The sequence below is a fragment of the Ictidomys tridecemlineatus genome, chromosome X, assembly GCF_052094955.1.
Source record: "Ictidomys tridecemlineatus isolate mIctTri1 chromosome X, mIctTri1.hap1, whole genome shotgun sequence".
NCBI lineage: Eukaryota > Metazoa > Chordata > Mammalia > Rodentia > Sciuridae > Ictidomys > Ictidomys tridecemlineatus.
Window position 1 is genome coordinate 98,215,099 of NC_135493.1, and position 14,307 is coordinate 98,229,405.

Here is a 14,307-nt window from a genome sequence, read left to right on the forward strand (position 1 = left end):
AAAAGAACCAATAAAATGAGAAATACAAAAGAAAGTTGGTTCATAGAAGACCTAGAAATAATAATGATCCAGATATAGAGATACACAATCAAGATAAATATTCAACCACATGCCATTGAGTATTCTAGGGGGAAACACCACTGTATCAGTGTGTTATGCCAGTATCACAGAACACACAGACCTCACAATTCAACTTTACCATTGCTAGTCTCAGGATGAGTTATGATCTAGAAAGAGTGACACACTGTTTTAGTCTATAATCCCACATTGTTTACTTCTGAACTAAAGTATTTTTCCTTGTTTTGTTTTTATTCTTCAATTGAAATCTTAGGAGGCATCTGAGAGTAACAATTAAGGCTTTAAGTTCCTATACAAGAAAATTTTCGAACTGAAGAGCATGAATATATTCTCCTGTTTTCATCTAGATTTTTTATTGTTCTAGCTTTTATATTTAGGCTTATAATCCATTTTGACTTTGTGGGTGTGTAATTTAAAATACCTGCTGATTTGCTTTCATACATATATCACAAAGACTTCCTTCTTTCTTTTAAATTTTGTGTGAACATTGTAAAAATTCAAATGGCCCTAAGTATGTTTAATTCTGTAGTCTCTATGTTGGCTCAATAATTTGTATATTTAACTTAGCACTAATACCACACTTTCTGATTAATATAGAATTATAATTAGTGAGAATTTAGATAATGTAAGTTCTTCTACTTTGTTTTTAGTTTTTAAAAAGTTAATTTGGATATTTTAAAAATTAATTTGAATATTTTAATATATTTAGTTTCAGCTTATTGGTTTCTATAATAAATGTTTGATATTTTGGCTTGGATTACATTGACTTTCTAAATTAAATGAGGGAGAATAAACATCTTAAGAATATTGTCTTCCACTCCATGTATGTAATACATCTCTCCATTTCTATACAACTTTAGTTTTTCTCAGCAATATGTTGTACTTCCCAGTTTAGAAGAATTTCAATGACATTCATAATTTTTTGTATTTCAGGTTTCTGGATGTTATACTTAATAGAAGTTTTGAACTGTTTGTTAAAATATAAAGAAATACTGTTGATTTTTTTATATTGCTCTGTATTCTGTTTGTTTGTTAAATTAATTTATATCCTATACCATTCTTTTTTTGGCAGAGTTTTCAAGATTTTTAAGATGATTATGTCATCAACATATAGAGAAAATTCTTTTTTTTTTTAATCTACATGCTATCTACTTATTTCTCCTGTCCTGGTGTATTTACTACAACCTTACAATACAAAATTAAATGTAAATGTTGAGAATAGATACTTTTGTATCGTTCCAAATCTTGGAAAACTTTTTAATTTTTCACTATCAATAGGTCAATATTTCTTCACTTTCCATTCCATATGATAATTACCATTTGAAAAATAATTTCTTAATTTAATAAATTTTTATAGCTGTAATTTCCTTTACCTATCCCCAAGCTTTTTAAAATTTCCACCATAATTGAATGTATTCACAAAGCTAATTATTCTTCTAATTCTAATATCCAAAGCACTTTAGATTTTGTTTCTACTGCTTTTATCTTTTAATTGGAGAAAATAATTTTTCTGATAACATTTATTTATTTTTGTACATATAGTCATATTTTATTAAATTACACTAATTGGGAATTTGAAATATATTATCTTCATCTGAAACAATGGTTCTTATTCTAGCAGGTGGTACAATTATAGAGAGATAGCTATAAAGTTGTACTCAGATGGTTTTATAGTCGGTTTACGTGCATCTTTGGAAAGTCAAAGGTGTTTATCATGCTGGTCTCAAGCTCATTTGCCCTAGGAGATCTCACAATTTGGATTATAACATATAGACAAGCATTAATAAATCATAGCACAAATATGCTTAAGGATATTTTACAAAGTTGCAAAATAATTTAACAGAGAAAAGATTTTTTTTTTCAAAAATGATGCTGGAGTAATTAAAAATCCGTAGAGAAATAAAACTTTACCTATGTCTTATGACTTATGCAAAAGGAACTATAAATGAATCTGAGACTTAGATGTAAAACAAAACTATAAAACCTTCATAAAAGAGGAAGCTTTTCAGAATCTAGAGGCAGGCAAAGAGTTCTTATTTTAACACCAAAAGCTTGATCCACAAAAGTAAAATTCAATAGATTGAACTTCATTAATATTTGTTTTTTTTCCTATGAGTTATATCCTGTTGATCGAAAGACTGGGAGAAAAAAAACCTAAACCAAATATATAAAAAGATTTAGTATCAAAAGTATACACAGAATCCTCAATTTAACCAATAAAACAACTGTCAATGCCAGTAGGAAACAATCAAAAACATGAGAAGTGATTTCACTGAATGAATATACAAAAGGCATATAAGCAGAGGCTGGGGTTGTGTTTCACTGGTAGAGCACTTGCCTAGCATGTGTGAGGCACTGGGTTCAATCCTTAGCACCACATAAAAATAATTAAATAAAATAAAGGTATTGTGTCCATCTACAACTAAAAAATAATTTTAAAAAAGGCATATAAGTACATAAAAATTATTTATGACATTAGTCATTAGAGAAAAGTATTCTAAACAATAATGGGATATAACTATATAAGAATGACTAAAATTAAAAACAAAATGAAAAAGAAATAGGGACAATACCACACATCAGTGATGATATAAAGAAACTGGATCATTCATACGTCAATGATAGAAATGCAAAATTGTACCTTCTCTCTGAAAAACATTTGACTTTTTCTTATGAAATCAAAGCTTCATTGTCAAAAGGCCTAGCAATTGCATTCTTGGACATTCATACTAGGTAATAAAATGTATAATTGTATGAATAGCTGTATATGAATATTCACAGCACTTTTATCAGTACCAGCGAAATGCAGAAATCTAGAAATACTTCATAGGTGAATGATTAAACAAACTTTGCCACACCATGCCATGTTTTATTTTATCTGAAATAAAAATAATGATTATGGATATGTGTAGCAACTTGGATGAATTTTGAAGGAATTATACTGAATATAGAAAGTCAATCACCATATGTTATGTGCTATTTACTTTCACTTGAATAACATTTTTCAAAAAATGAAAAATTTAAAAGGAAGAAATGATTAGTGCTTGCCAAAGTATGGTAGGGTCATGAAGGCAAGAGGGATGCATGTATAGTTATAAAAGGATAACATCACACACAGACATATACACACACACAAAGTACATAGGAAATCTGAAAAATAAGATTGATGAATTGTACCATTGCTAATAGACTGGTTGTGAGATTACACTATAGTTTTGTTATATATTACCAGCAGGGTATACAGAACTGGTAAAGGTATAAAGAATCTCCCTGCATCTACTTTTACAATTATATGTGAATAAAAGTTACCTGAAAACAGAATAATTAAAAATTAGTATAGTGTTTACTAAAATTACAGTGTAGAAATGAAAGAAAAAAGGAAGAAAATGTATGTAAACTTTTATTATCATTGCTCATGATATGGAAAAAAGCCTCTCTAATAATGATGATATAAAGGGTATGGTGTTGAGGAATTATCTTAATTTTGGGATATGGATAGGATTAATAAACAAAATCAAGTGACAATAATTTAAAAACAGGTGTCTAGACAAAAATATATACATGCTATTATCTCAATGATGTAAAATCAAGTGCATTTGTGTGTGTACAATTGTACTTATGTGTGTATTCATGCCTTTGAATACTTAAATAAGCTATGTGAAAGAATGATTACACATAAACAAAATACATAACCCTAAAAAAAAGCTCCAGAACAGTAAACAAATACATCCACAGAAAAACTATTACTGGGCTGGGGATGTGGCTCAAGCGGTAGCGCGCTCGCCTGGCATGCGTGCGGCCCGGGTTCGATCCTCAGCACCACATACCAACAAAGATGTTGTGTCTGCCGAGAACTAAAAAATAAATATTAAAAAATTCTCTCTCTCTCTCTCTCTCTCTCTCTCTCTCTCTCCTGTCTCTCACTCTCTCTTAAAAAAAAAAAGAAAAACTATTACTAAAAGTTGATTAAGATATTTAGTCTAAATACTAAATCTAAGGTCTAGAGTCAAGTAGTTTTAAAAAGGAATCCACAGGCTGGGCTTGTGGCTCAGTGGTACAGCACTCACCTAGCACATGTGAGGCATTGGGTTCGATCCTCAGCACCACACAAAAATAAATAAATAAAATCAAGATATTGTGTCCAACTATGACTAAAAAAATATTAAAAAAAGAAATTCACTGAATTTCACACAATAGATTAGTTTTTCAAAGTAGATAAGGAATGATTTCCACCAGAGAGTAAACTTTAGGAAAACAGGATTATTATTTTGGCTCTGATTACATAAGTAGAATATGATAAAGGATAGTTCATGAAGTTATGTGATTATATTATATAAAATTCTGTTACACACATTTCTTTCCACTCACCCTCTTATATGAGAGCTAAAAGGATTCAATAATTTATAACCTAAAATTGCTTAAAGTTCATGTCCATTATGTGAAGAGATTCATATGCTGATTGATAACACTTTTACCTGTCTCCAAAATTCTGCTATACATTTTAGAACTTCCCTTTTCTTATATTACTGAAGATTCATTTTATATGTCATTATGGTATCACATTTACTTCATTTTTTTGAAACCTATTTCTATTACAATGAATCTGACTTCCTTTTTTGTGTGTGGTACTGAGGATTGAACTCTGGGTCTTGTGCATGCAAGGCAAGCACTCTACGGACTGAGCTATAACCCCGGCCCCTTGGCTTCCTTTTTTATCCCCCCACCAAATATCCTAGTACAGTATTTCCTAAACTGTGTTTCTTGAATTATTTCTGGATAAATGTTTCTTCTCCTGTCAGAAAAAATAAATGTATAAATTATATTTGCTGCAAGTATCTTACATTTATTTAAAAATACAACTGGTGTTCAAATTTGTTCTGAAAAGATAACTTGCAAAATTTAATGTTTGTTCATATTTTAAAATAGTATTTCAATCTTTTCTGATTACTTGAATTTTCAATTTTCTAAATTCTGTGTCATTCAAATGTCCTTTATATTACAAAATGTTATACTACACATTATTAAATGTTATAGTCCTTTTACAAAAGCTTATGAGAATGAGACCTATTTATATAAAAAGGTGAATTTTAGTCATTCAGTATTTGAAGTCATTATGCTAATACGCTAATGTATAGACAAGAGAAAGATATTTTATAACTTGTAAAAGAGTGTTCTCTATCACTGAAAGTAAAACACTGCATGAAAGTTTCTGTAGTTACTCTGTACAGTAATTATTATTTTGTGTTACAAAAAATCAGTTCGAAATACAAGGTATGATTTAGAGATTTTGATATTTTAAACTTGTAGGAAAATAATAATCATATGATGATTACATGTAGAAATAATTTTTACAATATTCAATGTTTCAAATCTATTATTGTTATATTTTATATCTTTTAAATTATTGTACAGATACATATGGCTAACTGGAATCCTCAGCCTTTTTTATTGTGGGAAAAAACATATAATTTTGAACTTAATAGTTTTTAATGACATTGTTCAGTAGTGTTAAATATATTCACCCAGTTGTACAGTGCATCTCTAGATTTCTTTCACCTTATGAAACTTAAACTCTGTACCCATTAAACACCAGTTTTCCATTTTCAAGATTTTGAGAACTGTAGTTATTTTATGAGTGGAATCATGCAATATTTGTCCTTTCATAACTGGCTCATTTAATTTACCATAATGTCATTGAAATCCATCAGTGTTTTAGCACATAATAGAATTCCCATATTTTTAAGACTAAATAGTATTTCATCCTATGTCTAGACCTCATATTCTTTATAATTAATCCCTTTGTGGATACTTGGGTTACTTCTACTTCCAGGCTGTTTTGAACATGACAGTTCAAATATTCTTTGATATTCTGCTTCAAATTCTTTTTAATACATAAACAAGAAGTGTGATCACAGATTTATAATGATAATTTTATTTTTTTCTTTTTGAAGAAACTCCATACTTTTTAATTTACACATTGGCTTCAGCATTTTATATTCCCACCAAAAGTTTACAAGAGTTTTAATTGATAAAACATGGATTGATTGGGTAGTAAAGACATTTTATCAATATTAAGTCTTTCAATCCACAAACATGGTATGTCTTTCTAATTGCTTTGTAGTTTTTTTCTTTTAACAGGTTTTTATAGTTTTTGATTTATAAGTCTTTCACCTGCTTGGTTAAGTTTATTTCTAGATATTTTGTGTTATTCTCTTGTAAATGGAATTGTTCCTAAATTTCCTTTTCAAATTTGTCTTCTGTTTCTTTTTGATCTTCAATCTGATTTTGTATCTATAAAAATGTGGTATGGAGACCTCTTGTGATTATTGTGTTGCTGTCTTTATCTTTCTTCAGTTTGGTTAGTTTCTATTTCATAGATGTGGGGAGTATAATGCTAGGTTCATGTGCATTTATAATTGTTAAGTCTGCATGGTTTATCACGACATAATGTCCCTTTTTTTGTCTCTTGTGAGTTTTTATCCTGAGGTGTATTTTGTGTAACAGATTTCAATTCACTTATATTAAGGAATGACTTATTATTGCCAATTTATTTATTGGTTTTTGTATATCTAATAGCTTTTATATCTCCTGCCTTTTTTCTTGCTGTCTACATTTTGCTTTCATTTAATTTTTGGAGTGATTTATTTTCATTCCATTATCTACCTTAGTATGCTCTATAGATAAACCTTTGCTCTTTGCATTATACTTACTTTTATCATTTGGATATGAGGTGTCCCCCCAAAAGCTCCTCTGTGATTTCAGAAGGTGAAATGATTGGACTGAGAGCTAAAACCTAATAAATACGTCCTAGTTTGAATGGAATAATTGGGTGGTAACTGTGGGCAGGTGAAGGAGGTGGACCAGTGGGCACATGCCCTGGAAAAGTTCTTCTTCTCTGGATTCCCTCTGAACCCTCTACTTCATGGCTACCATGAGCAGAGTATCACTCATCTACCATTCCCTTCCACCATGAGTTCTACCTTACCTCAGGCCCAAAGCAATGGAGTCAGCTGACTATGCACTGAACCTCTGAAATCATGAGCCAAAATAAGCTTTTTCATATCTTAAGTTTTTCTTGTCAGGTATTTTGGTCACAGGGACAAAAAACTGACTAACATAATTACATAAAATATCTTAATGTTATAATAATCTATCCTGAACTAATAACTTCAGGTACATATAAATAAATCTGTGTCCTCTTATTTTATGTTATTGATGACACAAATTACTTCTTTTTATATTGCATATTTAGTAACAAACTTGTCATGAATTTATATGATTTTGCTCTTAAAATTCTTTAGCAGATTCAGAAGTGATATGCACATCTCTATTACAATACTACAGAATTCTGGATTTGATCAAATAGTTATCTTTACCATAGAGTTTTGTATTTTTGTATTTTTTTGTTTCTCTTTTAGTATCTGTTTCAAATTGAAGAATTAGCTTTAGCATTTCTTATAGTGCATATCTAGTGATGATGAACTTCCTTGGCTTTCATTTATCTTGGAAAATATTCATTTCTTTACATATTTTTTAGTAGTAACAGACTTTTAATTTATTTATTTATATGTGGTGCTGAGAGTTGAACCCAGGGCTTCACACATACTAGGCAAGTGCTCTACCACTGAGCCACAACCCCAGCCCTCATTTCTCCTTCATTTTTGAAGAACATTTGCCAGATGTAATATTCTTTGTTGGCAGTCTTCTTTTTCTTTTATTAGTTTCAATATATCATACCACTTTTTTCTAGTTTGTAAGATTTCTGCTGAGAAATTTGCCTATAATCTCATGAATCAGTTTTCCTTTGTGGTTTTCAGTATTTTTACTTTGTAAAGTTTAGTATTTTGTGTCTCAGTTTAGGTCTCTTTGGATTTATCTTAGTTGTTCTCTGAGCTTTTTAATTGTATTTGTCCATTTCTCCTCAGATTTGGGACTTTTTTAGTCATTATTTCTTTGAGTAGGCTATCTCCATTCCTCATTCTTTTTTGTATGATTATTTATTCCAGCAAACAACAGCACATGGCAATTTAGAGCCTTTCTATTCCGTGAGCTAATATTTGGAAGACATTGTATCTCAAGGACAAATTCTAAGTGTTCCTCCTCTCTTTAAATCTCATTCTTTTTCTGGGACTTCCATAATACTTATGTTTTTAGCTTAATGGTGCCCCCATAAGTCCCTTCACATTTCTTCATTTTTTCTTTTTTTGTTTGATCATTTCAAACATCCTGTCTTTGCATTCCTTTTTCTGCCTAGCCAAGTGTGTTACTGAAACATCCCAATGAATTTTGAAATTCATTAGTTACATATTGTCAGCTCCAGAATTTCTGTTTGGTTTTTCTTTATTGTTTATATCTCTTTGTTGATGTGTCATTTTGTTCATGTTGGACGGACATTCTGGAGACCAAAGTCTTGAGAAGCCTTTTCTGGGGATACCTCTCTAAGCTTGTAGGTTAATTTTCTAGCTGAATATGTATGTCTGTTCATACTTGTAGTCTTCTACTGGTGTCTCTCTGATGCAATAACCTTTCTGGTGTTCTAGGAAACTGCATTTCTGGAATATTTCCTTGTTCTACCTTTGATACTGAAGACCCTCTGGTACTGGTCCTACCTGTAGTTAACTGGTTTCTACAGTTCTCAAAAAGATAATTTGTCTGTGTATGGTTTTCAGGTATTCTTCATTTGGGAAAGACAGTGTCTGGCTTTGTATTCTTCCATCTTGCAGCATTATTCTAATTGGAAGTTTAAATTTTTGGTTATAATGAAAAATTTGTTTTCAGAGAGTCTCTTGCTTATGGTAAATATACTAAGATTTAAATTTCTTGGATCCCCAAGATATGACTATTGTGTAGTTCTAATTAATCAACAATGGCTTCCTGAAAGTCTGCTGGGCTGAAAGACCTCCTGTATAAGAATGAAGTGATAAATTAATATCTGCCACGGATGTGAAATGAAAACCAATGTGGAAATGTGATTTATGTGCCCTTAGATGCCAACCCCATTTCCTACACAATATCTGGCCAACAGTGCAATGTTATAAAAACTTTGAACATGAGGGCATGCTCTTCTTACATGGGTATTAGTTCCTGAAGTTTAAAATGATTTTGTTTTATGTTATGTTCAAGACTTACCTGTGATGATAAAATCTAAAATTCTATATTCTAGTATTTTTCCTCTTTACACCAGGTTATTTCAACATGTAGGTCTCAACCTGTGAGTGGGTCAAAAATAGCATTACTTTTTAAGAAATACAGTAGAAAAATAATAGAAAGTATCAGAGAGCATTACATATGGTAAAGGTCAGGATTGTTCTGTGAAACTTTTGTTTCAGTGGTATGTGTAGATCATCATATAAAATAAATTTCATGATCAGTGGTTATATCATTTTGAAAATCAGTGGTTTTTATCCTAGCATTTTTAATTCTGTGAAGAATCTGTGCCACTCTCATGAACTGAAACAAATCATCTCATAAAAATATATGAGTAGTAGACCAGAAAAAATTATCTAGGTTAAAATATCTCATTCTAATTTTTTGTCTTAAGCCTTGGGGAACGTCACAAAACTAATATATAAGGTTGATGGTATTTATTATTCTGTCATATTCCTTTACTTTAGTTGTTGTAAACTACATTGTAGGTCTAGTCATATACTAACTTTATAAAATATATCACATTATCTAAGATTTGGTCATGTTCAATATTTTATATTTTGTTTTTATCATTCTTTCTTCATAGTAAATATTTTAGTATAGAACATTAAATGCTCAGTTAAGAATGCATGTTTTGAATAGCTCCTGAAATATTGTAGACATTCCCTTTCTATTATTATTACACTAAAAACTTATTCTTATGTACTTTATTTTTTCTACATTTAGTTTAATCCATACTTTTTATTTCATATGACAGTAGAATGTATTTTGACATATTATACATAAATGGAGTAGAACTTATACTAATTAGGATCTCATTCTTGCAGTTATAGATGATGTAGTTTCACTAGTCGTGTATTCATACATGAACATAGGAAAGTTATGTCCGATTCATTCTACTGTTTTTCCTATTCTCATCCCCTCTCCCTTCCCTTCATTCTCCTTTGTCAAATCCAATGAACTTCTATTCTTCCCTCACCCCTCCCTTATTATGTGTAAGAACCCACATATCAGAGAGAATATTTGGCCTTTGGTTTTTGGGGACTGGCTTATTTTCCTTAGCAGGATATTCTCCACTTCCATCCATTTACCAGCAAATGCCATAATTTCATCCTTTTTATGGTTTATTAACATTCCACTGTGTATATATACACCACATTTTCTTTATCCATTTATCTGCTGAAGGGCACCTAGGTGGTTCCATAGCTTAGCTATTGTGAATGGAGCCACTGTAAACATTGATGTGGCCACATCACTATAGTATGCTGATTTTTAAGTCCTTTGGGTATATAGCAATGAGTGGGATAACTGGGTCAAATGGTGGTTCCATTACAATCTGAGGAATTTCCATAATGCTTTCCTGAATGGTTGTACCAATTTACAGTCCCACCAGCAATGTATGAGTGCCTTTCCCCCCATATCCTCACCAACATTGTTACTTATATTCTCAATAATTGCAATTCTGAATACAGTGAGATGAAATTTCAGTGTAGTTTTAATTTGCATTTATCTAATTGCTAGAGAAGTTGAACATTTTTTAATATACTTGTCAATCACTCATATTTCTTCTTTTGTAACATGGCTGATTAGTTCCTTTGCTCATGTTGAGTTTTTTAAAAAAAAATTTAAAGTTGTAGTTGTCAACACCTTTATTTTATTTATATATATTTTATGTGGTGGTGAGGATCAAACCCAGGGCCTCACACATGCTAGGCAAGTGCTCTACCACTGAGCCAGAACCTCAGCCCCAGTTTTTTTAATTTTTTAAATATTTTTTTAGTTGTAGATGGACACAATATATTTATTTATTTATTTTTATGTGGTGCTGAAAATCGAACCCAATACCCCACATGTGTGAGGCAAGTGTTCTATAACTGAACTACAACCCCAGCCCTAGTGGAAAGTTTTCTGAGTTCTTTATATATCCTGGAGATTAATACTCTCTTTAAGGTGCGGGTGGCAAAGATTTGCTCCCATTCCATAGACTCTCCATATTCTTGATTGTGTCCTTCGTTGTGAAGAAGCTTTTTATTTTGATACCATCTCATTTATTGAATCTTGATTTTACTTCTTGTGCTTAATATTGTTATTAGCAATAATAATATACATTTGTGTGTATGAGCCTATTTAGCAGGGTTATATTTAACATTACTCTTGGCTTTCATTGCATGGTATTCAAGTGCACCTATGTAAGCATATTAAAATATTGATGATCACTCATACCTACATCAAATAGTAATCATAGACTGCTTATCAAGACAAATATACTATACTTTTTCTTCCTTCTAACTTTATATTATTTTTTATAAAAATTTTATTATTTATAAAAATTTTTTATAAAAATTTTTTTTGAGAGAAAACATTTGAAGTACTAACACAAAGAAGAGAACCTTGTATTTTTCTATTAGGTTAGTAAATTATTAAAGATTTACCACATTTGTCTTTTTGTCTCTTTTTTCTCTTATAATTTTTACTGTTCAATATGAAGGTAAGTTTAGATATCATGCTATTTTGATCTTAAATACTTCATGATACATTTCTCTTTCTTATTTTTATTTTTAAAACTGACACATATAATGTGTATATGTTAATGAGATATAGTGTGATGCTTTTATTCATATATAGCTTGGATAATGATCAAATTGGGGTAATTAGAATATTTATCACCTAAATTTTTATCATTTATTATGGTGAGTATATTCAGAATTCTCCTTCCTGTTCATAGATGTGCAATATTAAGCACATTTACCCCATTGTGCCATAGAACACCGGAACTCTTTCTTCCTATCTAACTATCATTGTACCAGTTGACAAACTTCCCATCATTCCCTTTCCCCTCTCCATTACCCAGCCTCTGGTAATCACTTTTTTATTCTTATTCTGTATAAAATCAAATTTTTTTAGATTCCATAAATTAATGAGATCTCTTCGGTAAATGGTGCTGGGAAAACTAGATATCCATTTGTAGAAGAATGAAGCTATACCCTTTTTCTTACCAGTTACAAATATAAATTCAAAATATATTAAATATTTAAATGTAAGAACTCAAAACTAAAAAGTTATTAGACTAATACATTGGGGAAATGATTCAAAACTTTGTCCTCAGTAAAGATTTTTTGGATATGACCCCCAAAGCATAAGCAACAAAAGCAAAAATCAACAAATAGAATTATGCCAAGCTTAGAAGTTTTTCTACAGCAAAGGAAACAATCATCAGAGCAAAGAGACAACCTCCAGAATGGGAGAAAATATTTGTAAACTATATTTCTTACAAGAGGTTAATACCTAGAATTTATAAATAACATATACAAATCAATAACATATCATATTCCTTAAAAGCATTTTAATCCTCTAAATTATTTAGTATCCAGACTGAATTTAAGTCTACTCACTTATCACAATGAGGGTATATTAACTGAAAACCCAGAAATATTTGAAGTGAGAGAGGGACAGTTGGTCTGAGATAAAAATATGTGCTATATACAAACTATTTGCATATAATAAGGAGGTGACCCAACTATAATATAAAATTATCTTTTATTTGTGTTCATAATTATTATCAGAATTTATTGAGTACAATGCTTTATTTTACAAAGATTAATTGGCATTCTAAATTGCAATTTTATTTTTTCAAATATTATCTGTCAAAAGTAAAACATTGATTTACTTTCACAGAAGAAGTCCTCATTCTGTAAAAGTTGATATTATGTATGTATGTATGAATGTGTTTATTCAGTACTTTGTATATCTTATTGCTTTTATGTCTCTGCTTTTTTTTCTTGCTATCTATATTTTGCTTTCATTTAATTTTTGAAGTGATTAATTTTCATTTCATTATCTACTTTAATATATGCTCTGTAGGTAAACCTTTGGTCTTTGCATTATTGTTACTGTTATGTTTTGAGTATGAAGTGTCTCCCCAAAAGCTCCTGTGTTATTGCAGGAGGTGATTGGATTAAGAGCTAAAACCTAAAAAATCCATCCTAGTTTGAATGGAATAATTGGGTGGTAACTGTGTGCAGGTGCCCCTGAGGTGCATCCCCAGTCCTTTTAAATTTTTATTTTTAGATAGAGTCTCACTGAATCGCCCAAGCTGTCTTCAAATTTGCAATCTTCCTTCCTCTGCCTCCTGAGGTGCTAGGCTTACAGGCATGCAGCACCATGCCTGGCTTGGTATTATTACAGTATTTCCATTGTAGTATTTGTATTACAGAGGACACTGTGGCTCTCATTATGTTGTCTTGGAGTTGATGAAGTCTTTCTCAATTTATAAATTCATAGATCAAATCTAATGTTATACAGACTCAAGTTATTCTAGCTGATGATAAAGAATGTGTGCAAAGCAAGACATTAATCACACAAAACATCAAAACTGCATATACCCAGTGTTTTAGTCAGATTTTTTACTGCTGTGACTAAAGGACCTGACCAGCACAATTATAGAAGAGAAAAGGTCTGTTTGAGGACTCACAGTTTCAGAGGTCTTAGTCCATAGACAGTTAGCTCCATTCCTTGGGGTTCAAGGTGACGCTGAACATCATGGCAGGAGAGGACTAGAGGGAAGTAGCTCACTTCATGATCAGGAGGCTGAGAGAGATTCCACTTACTAGATACAAATGTATACCCAAAGTCATGCCCCAATTCCCACCTTTTCCAGCCACACCCCACCTGCCTTCAGTTACCTCTCAGTTAATCCCCTTAATTCACTCATTGTATTAAGTCTCTCACAACTCAATCATTTCTCCTCTGAATCTTCTTGCATTGTTTTACCTGAGCTTTGGGGGGACACCTTACATCCAAACCATAAGACACAGTAAACTTTGATGATGATTGAAACAAAAGTATTGATTTTTGTTTCTCTTTTGCTTCTTTCCATATTTTCACATGCGATTGTACCTTTTAACTTCACCATGGAGGTATCTGTTCATTTTAATCCTTTTGCACTCAGGAAGTCTGCTCATCAAGCTTTAACCAATATCTACTATGTTTAGACAAGGTAATGTATTCTTGAACTAACTCATATTAATTACATTTATAAATCAATAAATATTTGAGTCCTTAGATTACTTCCACCAAGCAGTA